The sequence below is a fragment of the Rhipicephalus sanguineus genome, chromosome 4 (genome assembly GCF_013339695.2).
Source record: "Rhipicephalus sanguineus isolate Rsan-2018 chromosome 4, BIME_Rsan_1.4, whole genome shotgun sequence".
NCBI classification, from domain to species: domain Eukaryota; kingdom Metazoa; phylum Arthropoda; class Arachnida; order Ixodida; family Ixodidae; genus Rhipicephalus; species Rhipicephalus sanguineus.
Window position 1 is genome coordinate 137656994 of NC_051179.1, and position 11115 is coordinate 137668108.

Here is an 11115-nt window from a genome sequence, read left to right on the forward strand (position 1 = left end):
GAAAACAACACCAAAACGAATCAAAGGCATGTCATCGCTAGAATCTTGCATGAAGAGATAGGGGCCTCTACGGAAAAGCAAGTCGTACAGCGATTGGTGCATAAGTACCTCCCAACCAAAACAGGATTGGCACCCCCAAGTGGAGAGTACCAGGGTAAGCCCAATCCAGGTCTGGAAGGCGACTTTAACGTCGAGGATATACGAAGAGCCTTGCATGATCTTAACGGTAGATCTGCCCCCGGCCCGGACGGTATATCAAACAAGGCACTTCGTAACCTCGATGACGATTCAATTGAGACCCTAAAGAATATGGTCAATGAAGCATGGAGAAAAGGCAAGGTGCCGGAGCAGTGGAAGCTGGCCAACACGGTCCTTATTCCAAAGCCAGGGAAGCCCCCTAGCTTAGACAACCTAAGGCCAATATCATTGACATCATGTATCGGCAACGTTGCAGAACATGCCATACTGCACAGGCTAAACAAGTACTTGGAAGATAATGACATCTATCCACACAATATGGTGGAATTCAGGGCAGGGCTATCCACACAAGACGCAATGAAGCTTATCAAACACCAGATCATCGACAACAAAACCAGAGACGTGAGGGCCATTCTGGGCCTGGATCTAGAAATGAGCGTTCGATAACATCTACCACTCGTTCATACTCGAAGCGATCTCCAAGCTCAGTCTTGGGAAAGTCTTCCATGACTACGTGCGGCCCTTTCTAACAGATCGAAAAGCAGTGATGAAGGTTGCACATATCGAGACCGCAGAAATTGAATAGGAGCAAGGGGCACGCCACAAGGTGCAGTGATTTCCCCAATGCTGTTTCAACCTTGCCATAATTGAGTGGTCGAAGAGATTATCGAGAATCGAGGGGTTGAAGCACAGCATCTACGCGGATGACATCACCATCTGGTGCACAGGAGGACGCGAGGGGCAGATTGAGAGCGCCATGCAAGAGGCGATTGACATCACAGAGGGATACCTTCGTCCTTCCGGGCTCAGGTGCTCCACGAGCAAGTCAGAACTACTACTGTATCGGACTACACGTCGAGGCCCAAATCCCAGGGGATGGAAACCATTGAACGAGATAGACATCCACCTACATACAAGTAACGGGGATGCCATCCCGAGGGTCGATGCCATCAAAGTCCTAGGCATGACGATCGAGTCTAACGGTGCTAACAGAAAGACTATTGCCAAGCTAACCTGGAAAACCGACAGCGCGGTGCGCCTTATACGCAGAGTGGCCAACAAAAGATATGGGCTCATGGAAGACAACCTCATCAGGTTGTTGCATGCGTTCGTCCTTAGTCACTTCACGTATGAGGCAGCAATGCACAACTGGTCGAGAGCAGAGTCCGAGAAACTTAATGCACTCCTCAGGAAGGTTACCAAGAGGGTCCTGGGCATACCCATACACACCAGCACTGAACGTCTTCTAGAGCTTGGCATTCACAACACTCTCGAAGAAATAGCAGAGGCCCAAGAGAGAGCGCATTTAGCGAGGCTATCTACAACAAGGTCGGGAAGGAAGATCCTGCAGGAGCTGGACCAGAACCCAATGGCGATTAAACTGAAGTACACTGTCAATTTTTATGAAAGGGAACACGCGAGCGGGTGGCCTGCGCGCTCCGGCGGCTGCTTGCAGCGCCTTCATGCGGGAACCCGAGCAACCACAGTCTCTTTTCGCGTCATCTAGTGGTGAGAAAAACAACAGTCATGCGTGATATGCAACCGGCTGCAAGATTGCGGCGCCTTCCCCTTCGAAGGCGATTAACCAAGCGGCCAGGCCAGCGGCGTGTCATCCGCTGCGTGTAAATTCTGCTTGGCAAGCGCGCACGCTCGAAACGGGGAAGCTCTGCCGCTTGGCTTTCACGCGTTGCGCTTCAGCTGATTTAGAGCGATTTAAGCGACAGTGGCGCAGACAGGTGAGCTTTTCTTGGTGGTTTGCTGTTTTGTTGATGGCTTGCCGGCGACTTTTGAAAAGCGCGCTGGCGGGCAGGTCTTTAGACGGACTCTCGGCGGACGACCTTTGGGTTCTCATCAAGGAGGAGTGGGAGAAGCTGAGAAGGGACACGTCCCTAACGGCCGCTCTGTATGAATCCCTACGAACTTGAGCGGCAGCTGTCCTGGCCGCGAATGCTGACGCCACTAATTATTGACAAATGTCGCGGTGGTACTTCTTTCTGTTAATGTCAAAAGCAAAAAGACAATTGACGTATTTTTTTCGGTTTCAATAAACGCATTGAAAATATTTCTTTTCACGATTCATGGTCACGTCATTTATGTTACTTATAAATATCGTTGAAAATGTTCACAACCACCACGAGACTGTTTCTCCTTCTGTTTGCTACGTAGCAACACCTCGCGCTGTCATCACGACCCCCGCCAGTCACACATGACTTTAATGCACCGAGCGCGGACAGACTAGTATTTTGTCTTGGCAGGGTAGTTGGATTATACCCAGAAGAAATTTTTCCACAGTATTCAGTGAGAGATTTCAAAACATCAAACCAACAAATTATGTTCACCTGACAGCGCCGCTGTCGCTTAAATCGCTCTAAACCAGCTGAAGCGTAGCGCGTGAAAGCCAAGCGGCAGAGCTTCCACGTTTCGAGTGCGCTCGCTTGCCAAGCGGAATTTTCATGCAGCGGATGGCACGCCGCTGGCCCGGCCGCTTGGCTACGGCAATCACCTTCAAAGGGGAAGGCGCTGACTAGCGAGGGCCAGGACCATACTTTGTCAGGTCTCAAACGAGCAAGAAGGGTCGCCTTTGTCGACGCGGCTTCCCACGCCAATCGGAAGCTTTTGCGGCCGTGGTGGTCGATCGGGCTGGCCAAGTCAACTCAGTGACGGTCAGGACGAAGGACCCAATCGTTGCGGAACAAGTTGCCATTGCATTAGCACTGACGATGGAGGATATCGAAGTCATCTACAGGGATTCAAGCGCAGCACTACGGGCCTTCGCAAATGGTATGGTCTCGGGAGAAACGCTACGAATACTACAAGGCAAGGAAATCACGCATCACCTGCTGAGTTGGTTCCCGGCTCACCTTGGTCAAATCAAGGACTCCCCTCCCAATCTCAATGAAGCAGCACACGAGGCGGCGCGAGACCTCTCCAACCGCGCCTCCCCGGGAATGCGTTATAATGGTGAAGGGGATAACTGGGAAATTCCCACAACGTATAACGAACTCAGTAAGCATTTTTATCTATCCCGGAGGATTTTCCCTCTACCTCACAAAAATCTCACTAGGCCCCAAGCACTTACATTAAGGCTATTGCAAACCAAGACGTACCCCACCTTGAAAATGTTAAACATTATTTACCCTGAACTATACCCAATAATCTCTGCCCATATTGTGGGGAAATAGCTACCCTAGACCACATGCTCTGGTAGTGTAACCAAATTCGCTCATTTACCTAACATCACCTCTGCCAGATAGGAGGCGGCAATCCGCAGCCCGTCCTTGGCAGAACAACTCTGGGCTGTCCACCAAGCCCGCGAGGCGGCTGAGGGGCTCGGCCTCTCGGTCCCCACGTGGGAGCGGCCCTGCGACACATTGATCTGTGTTTTGGAGGACCAAATAAAAGTTTATCCAATCCAATTGCATCACTTTGCATTTCATCGCTGAGGCTTACCCTCAGCTTCGCTGTTCATTGGCTTTTGCGACGTTAAGTCAGTTAAAGCCATGCATAATTTCTTTCAAAGTCGTACGTGGCCTTCAAGATGTTGCGCGCGGAAGGCGGTGAATACTACCGCAATCTCAGAGGCCATAGATTGTAAACTTGCAGATTCTAGTTAATTTACATATCTGGTGCATCAGAGCGGTTAACTGGACAAGTTGGTGTGCTTCCATGTTGAACAAATTAGCGCCGTTGTCTGTCGTTCCTTTGCTTGTCCTCGTTTTTTAACAGCGAAGCTGTTGAGCAAATCGTTCCTTGTGTATCGATCCTGAAAGCTATCATCATCATAACGGATATGTGCCACAGAAACTGGGCAAATCCCACTACTCACCAGAGGTCCACTAAAAACGAAGAAGACAACAGTTAGCCCGAGAAATGGCTAACGGCTATGTGCCACAGAAATTTGGCAAATCCCACTACTCACCAGTGGTCGACTAAAAACGTAGAAGACAACAGTTAGCCCGACAAATGGCTAACGGCTATGTGCCACAGAAATTGGGCAAATCCCAATACTCACCAGTGGTCCACTAAAAACGAAGAAGGCAATAGTTAGCCCGACAAATGGCTAACGGCTATGTGCCACAGAAATTGGGCAAATCCCAATACTGACCAGTGGTCCACTAGAAACGAAGAAGGTAACAGTTAGCCCGAGAAATGCCTAACGGCTATGTGCCACAGAAACTGGGCAAATCCCACTACTCACCAGTGGTCCACTAAAACCGAAGAAGGCAACAGTTAGCCCGACAAATGACTAACGGCTATGTGCCGCAGAAATTGGGTAAATCCCACTACTCTCCAGTGGTCCACTAAAAACGAAGAAGGCAACAGTTAGCCCGAGAAATGGCTAACGGCTATGTGCCACAGAAATTGGGCAAATCCCAATACTCACCAGTGGTCCACTAAAAACGAAGAAGGCAACAGTTAGCCGGAAAAATGGCTGAGGGCTATGCGCCACAGAAATTGGGCAAATCCCACTACTGACCAGTGGTCCACTAGAAACGAAGAAGGTAACAGTTAGCCCGAGAAATCCCTAACGGCTATGTGCCACAGAAACTGGGCAAATCCCACTACTCACCAGTGGTCCACTAAAACCGAAGAAGGCAACAGTTAGCCCGACAAATGACTAACGGCTATGTGCCACAGAAATTGGGTAAATCGCACTACTCTCCAGTGGTCCACTAAAAACGAAGAAGGCAACAGTTAGCGTGACAAATGTCGGCGAAGCGACGGCGGCGAGCCGTAAACCCCGAGTACGTCCAACGAGAGAATACTAGGTAACGGGAAAGGCAACGGCGGCTGCGAGAAGACCCCGAAGCTATGGAAGGCCTACGCTAACGACGTCGTGCCCGTAGATCTACGAGAGGTGCGAAGGCTCTCTGGAGTTTGGACATCCGTGTCGTGTGTGTGACTGCCTGTAGTTTAGGTAGAACCTCTCTGTGCTGCGAATCAACGTTGAAACAACCTAGCATCACCTGGCTAAAGCCTAGCAAGAATCTAGAAGCAATCTAGAGCCCGCATCACCTAGCTAAGGCCTAGAAACAACCTAGAAGCAACCAGATTAGCCTTCAGAATTGTCCAGTTTCGCTGTTTCATGCCTTGCGCGGCTAACCCAAGGCAAGCTCCGCCGATTTTTTTCGCGCTGGTTATTCGTTCAAGATATCTGGTGCCACGGGTACAGCAAGAATAGTCGTTTCGGTGGCAGTTTGTTTCCTTTGCAAACATTAAATATTTTTGTGCCGTGAAAGTACAAATAAGATATAAAAGCAATAACCAGGAATATTTCATATTGCTGCATAGGCTGCCTCCGAAGCCTCTCTTTTGCTTGCGTTTCTTCACGCGAACCGTATTGCTCTTACGTGCCTATACAACACGCAAGAGCCACTAGGCGTTTCTTACCTTTGACCCACAATACGTGACTGAAGTATTTTTGCGCTGTGTAGGCTGTTGTCGCCTCTACGTGAATCGCAGCTCTTGCCGCCAAGGCCAAAGGGACCGTGACATTTCAGCAATGTCGCAAAGGCGAAGGCGTGACGCCATCTTACGAGGTGCACTGAGATGTTCAGTCACGGTAGTGTGCCCTGAACACTGAACCTATTCTATCACCGATGTATTTGCTTCTTGTAATCGTCCCATGACCGCTATCTTTAAATCGCCTGACTTCTTCCTTTTTTGGTTGTTCCAAATGCCGCAAAAAGAGTTCTGCCTTGTCGCCATATCTTCGTATTGATTGTCTGCCTACTTTAGAATACGCCCTAGATGAGAGAGTGAAATTGTCACGTATTATTGTCAATTCATCACCGCTCACTAACGCCTCGGGGGTGTAGCTCAGTGATAGAGCGCTCGCTTTGCATGCGAGAAGTCCCGGGTTCGAACCCCGGCTCCTCCACGGTTGCAGTATTTTTTTATTTTCTTAAAATTAGGTCATGCACTTGCCGCTACTGTACACTGATTTTTTGCTCGTCCTGTTTTTGCAACGTCTATACGTTTTGCAAGAAAGCTTGTAGGAATTAAAGAGTTGACAGAGACAATACTACACTTAAAACGGTGCAGTCATATAGTATAAGCATAGCCGCTCAATGAAAAAAGAAAACCTCTTTTTCATGGCTTTAGGCAACGGGCGAAGCCCAATGGGAGGAGGCCATCAGAAGCACGGCACTCCGAAAGCAAGCCCGGGCTATCCAGAGGGCCCAGGAAAGGGCGGAGCGTCACGGCGTTCTGTCCTCTACGTGAGCGCGGCCAGCGGTTACAACGGCCTCCCGTTAGGGGTACCTGTCAGTAACTCCTCAGGATCCAATAAAGTTCGTTGTCTGTCTGTCTTTTTCATGGCGCGGCCGTGGTATAGAAAAGCGGAGGGAGTATCAAAGTTTCAAGACTTGTACAAAAATGCACGGCGAAAGATTTTACCGTCATCGCAATGCTCGTGGTGACTTCATGTTCTGAGTAAAAATTCACTAAAACGAAGCAACGAAACTAGAAAGCGAGCGGTGAATGCTCAGTCTATAGGAGTTGAAAATGAGTATGTGTAGGAGGGGAATACAAAATAGAGGGAAATGCACGGAGGTTCGCCAATGGAAGTATCGGCTTGCCGCTGAGCGCTGTCAACCCAGGGAATATTATGTTACAGAGGCGCATTCTCTCGAACCAAAGTGATTGTTATAGAGGGACAGTTTAGCACTATCGCTCAGTAAAAGTGATACTCAATATCGCCTCGTCATCGTCAGCATAAGCCTATAATATGTCCACTGCGGCGTGAAGGTTCCTCCCAGATGACGTCTCATTTGACCTGTCTTTCGCGAGCGGATTCTATATTATGCCTGCGTAGTTCTTGTAAGGTGGCTATTTGGGCAAGTTGGTAAATCTTCATCTTAACACAGTGCACACACACGAACACAGAAGAATAAGGAACCGACCACACGAGCGCTCGTGTCGTCGGTTCGTTATTCTTCTGTGTTCGTGTGTCTGCGATGGGTTAAGATGTAGTTCTTAACCTCACCACCAAGGAGGTTAAAATTAAACCTCCTTGCTCACCACCCTTCTAACCCTCTGACGTCCTCGGCTGAGTTTGCTATGCCTAACAAGGATTGACTGGAGCGCACACGGCAGGCGTTCTCAAATCATGACCCGAAACTTATCGTTGCCCCTAAACGGAATAGTGTTTGACCACTGCATTTTGCCAGTGCTAGCGTACGAAACCAAAACATGGAGGATTACAAGGAAACTCGAGAAGTAGTTGAATATAACAGAACTGAAAATAATAAGCGTAACATTAACAGATAGGAATAAAGCAGAGTGGCTTAGAGAATGAACATGGGTTGGCGTTATTGCAGTTCACAGTAAGAGAAAAAAAAATCTGGAGGCGTCCCTAATCCTTGGGTCTCCTCGATTTGGCGACATTTTCTGCACTAGTTCAAGAGTGCTGCACCTCTGCACTCGATTTGGCGTCGTGCAGCACGAGTTCATCTGTACTTCAGCACTAGCTTACGCGCGAGTTCTCGTCTCGTGCAAGCAGCGCAAGGTATATGGCGTTGCTGCACTTTTGCCCTCGATGTGACCGCTGCACCGAAACCGCGAGTGTCGTGCTGCACCCGCACTGAAGGAATTGGCGCTGCACTGGCACGGCACTTTCGTGAACTGCGTTCAGAAAGTGCAGCCAAACCGAGGAGACCTCTCGACCATTGCTCCTGACTAAGGTGTCTGGTAGTGGCATTCGCTCGTCAGCGTTCATGTGCCCTGCGTGGCCTCTGAGATCCGCTTCGCCGGATCTCGGAGGCCACGCAGAAAGAACGCGCACTCGAGATCTGCTCTGCCGTGCCGCAACGATCCCATCTGCTCACAGTCTTTCGGTGAACTTAATAAATTAAACTTCATTATTAGCCTGACAGGTAATTGGCGCTTATCTTAAGTAACGTTATGATCGAATGACATATGGATCGAACATAACTCTTAACTTGAACTAGAGCAATCGATTTCTATTTTATAGAAGTCTCTTTGGGGTAGGCTATGCATGTTATCTAGGGCAAGTAACTGGTGTTCAGATAGATGAACGAAAATCGTCTGTCTTTCAGGTGCGAAGCACCTTATGCGCTCGTGCTGTCGGCGTCTCCTGTCGTCGTAGCCCGTCACGGTGTCTTCTGTCGTCGCCCGTCACGGCAAGTGGCAAATTATACGGCGCGTTCACTCACGAAAAGCTCGCGAGAACGCGCGCTCGCCCGTGAGAGACAACGCCACGTGCGCTTCCCGGAGTGGCAAATAGGACTGCGCGTTGGCCCAGGAAAAGCTCTCTTTATGTGATGGACGCTGTCTGCGACAAAGGAGGGTTTTCTTTAAGCCTAAAAGTTTTTTCTCTCTCTCTCTCCTTGTCTGCGACGCTGTCTGTAGCAATGAGAAGACGCTGTCATATTGACGTGTACCTATGGGAAACACCCGCGCTTCGCATCTGCCCAGGTTTCACGTTAGCGAAGCTGTTTTTCTAGTTTGAAGTATGTGTATGAATATCTGAACAACCAAAAATTCTGCTGTTCAATATATATATTCATGCACGAGAGGGTTAATTGATGCCCATCAGCAGCCACTGCATTAATAAAATCTGCAAGTGCTCACGTAATCTCTCGAGCACCGATGATTATAGCGATTATGATGAAGAAGAAATAGCCACACCGGATGGCTTTCACGTTAGTGTCGATGACGATGATGATAACGACACTCATGGAATGATTGGCACCTACCCACTCTGGGGAATCGGCAAAGAGCCGGGCGGATCGTATGGTCAAATTTTCTTAGAGCGACCACAGAGAAAGAATAAACCGCACGCATAAGGAGCCCTGCGGGTTTACTTGCTCTTCTCTTTGTCTACAGAGGTCAGGATTGAGGCGGTTCCGTTACTGCATTTTGCCTAAGGATGAGCATATAGAACGCTGTTTTGTTTGATGCCGTCACTTTGCTCTTGTGAGAAAGAGTACTCTTGAATATTTGTTTAAAAAGAAAAATGACATGCGTACTCTCTGATAGTAGACCACATTGTACTCTAAGTCTTTCCTTTTTTCCTCTAAACGTGAGCGCACGCGTAAAAAAACATACCAGAAAACGTGCAGAGTAACGTACAGCAAATGAATGCGCCACAAAGTGGCCGATCATGTAAAGAGTACACGAATAACATGGCGCTGGCAGCGTTGTGACTGTGTTCGAACCAACTTAGTCATTTAAATGTCGCAAATAAACCGAGATCACTTGACTTACACGCAAAGCTTCCGTCACACGAATCTAGAAATTTTAAACGGCCGAGCCGATTCAAAACTGATTTATTTGGTTCAGCCGCATTTGTGGTTTTATCATTGTGTAGACAATTATTTTCTGGAATGAGTAAAAGCTAATTGTTCGAGTTGTGCATACCGTGTGCGAGCGTGTGTTCCTTTGTGATTCGGACGAAGATATATAAAAGAAAAAAAAGAAGTTGCCGATGGAGGTGCCGGGGTTTGAACCCGGGACTTCTCACATGCGAAGCGAGCGCTCTACCACTGAGCTACACCCCCGATCCAGTCGGTGAAGCGCTTTCTTTGGACACCACGTCTAGCAAGAGAGACTAAATGTACAAATGTAGTTTATTGAACGGTGCTTATCCGTTCAGACTCAGTGGATTCGTGAGGTTTAGTGGTGCTCGGAATGCTCACCCCTAACCCATAGGGCTCCTTCAAAGCACTATGGAAACGGCAGTCACAGAGGCGACGACGTTATCGAAGACCGTTGCTGCCAGTCAGTTAACGGTGTTTCCGAGTCACACAATTAAGATGTCGCTAGAACAAACATCATCACTTCTTTGCCACTTCCACGGCGACTTCTGCTCGTTCACTGCTATTTGTCTTTTGCTTGCCCTTCTTGTGCCTGAACATAAAGTGCGGATTTGAATAACAGGTGCGACCAAGGACGTTGAAAACCACCGTGATATTAGTGCATCTACATCTACTCACGTTGAGACACACATACAAGTGATGGCGATGCCCTACTTTCTGGATCATTTCTCTGTTGAAGGAGATCATCGATGCCAGCTCTGTGCAGTGTAGAAGACGTTGATGACTTCGTATTTTCGGCTGTGTCCCAGTAAAAGAAAAGAAAGGAACATTTATTTAGCACCATATGCAAACGGAGTAAAAGGAAAGCTGGCTGAAGGCCGCTGTTTATGAGGCGGTCAGAACACCTTAGGTCCTGCCAGCTGTCGCTGCCCTCTCCTTCACCCCGCCTTGTACTTTCCAACTAGCCCAAGCCGCTACCCTTGTACTTTTGGGTCCGAGCTGAGTCGCGTGGCCTCCCACTCCTGATGCGTAGCGATTCGCGAACCATGCGGATTATTGAGTGGCTGCACTTGAGCGTAGCGTCAGAGGATGTGGTGGAGATGCGTGTTCTCTGATAGGCACAGTTTACAGCATTTGGAGTATATTGAAGTGTTACTTTGTGAGAAGATGAGAAAAGTTGGGAAGATGTGCGCTTGAAGTGGCCTCCAGACGATTTGCTGTCTCTTCGTAAGTCTGACTAGGCGGTAATGTTGAGCTGTCTGATGACCTTTCTAAGCATAGAATGCTTTTAGCTCCCGTTGTTGGGGACCTTCAAGTGACGCTGAACGAAAAGCCAGAGCCGTTACCCGCACACTAAAACAAGAACATCCGGGCATCGTTGCGAAAACAAATGCAGAAAATTTTATTGGGCAATGATAACAACAGTTCGGGTGACCGTAGCCGTGTGAGGTAATAATAATTGTACAAAGGACGCGGATACCTACGAGAAGAGAGCCAGCAATATTTATTTAGCAGAGGCCGCCTTACGTTAGTGGTCCTCTACTAGGAGCTGTGCCGAGGGTGCGGAGAACAATACGCCTGTTGCACTTGGTGGAGGTGTGGAGTCGACCTCTTCATCGCCCTGGAGCTCCGTGGC

General features: G+C 48.7%; 2 non-coding genes across 2 annotated transcripts; one reads left to right on the forward strand and one right to left on the reverse strand.

The window, feature by feature from the left end:
• The first annotated feature begins 6007 nt into the window (after nucleotides 1-6007).
• Nucleotides 6008-6079, forward strand: Trnaa-ugc (transfer RNA alanine (anticodon UGC)). Its single transcript has one exon. It is a non-coding gene; the product is annotated as a tRNA-Ala (tRNA).
• A 3571-nt stretch (nucleotides 6080-9650) lies between these two features.
• Trnaa-cgc (transfer RNA alanine (anticodon CGC)) lies at nucleotides 9651-9722 on the reverse strand. Its single transcript has one exon. It is a non-coding gene; the product is annotated as a tRNA-Ala (tRNA).
• Nucleotides 9723-11115: the final 1393 nt, after the last annotated feature.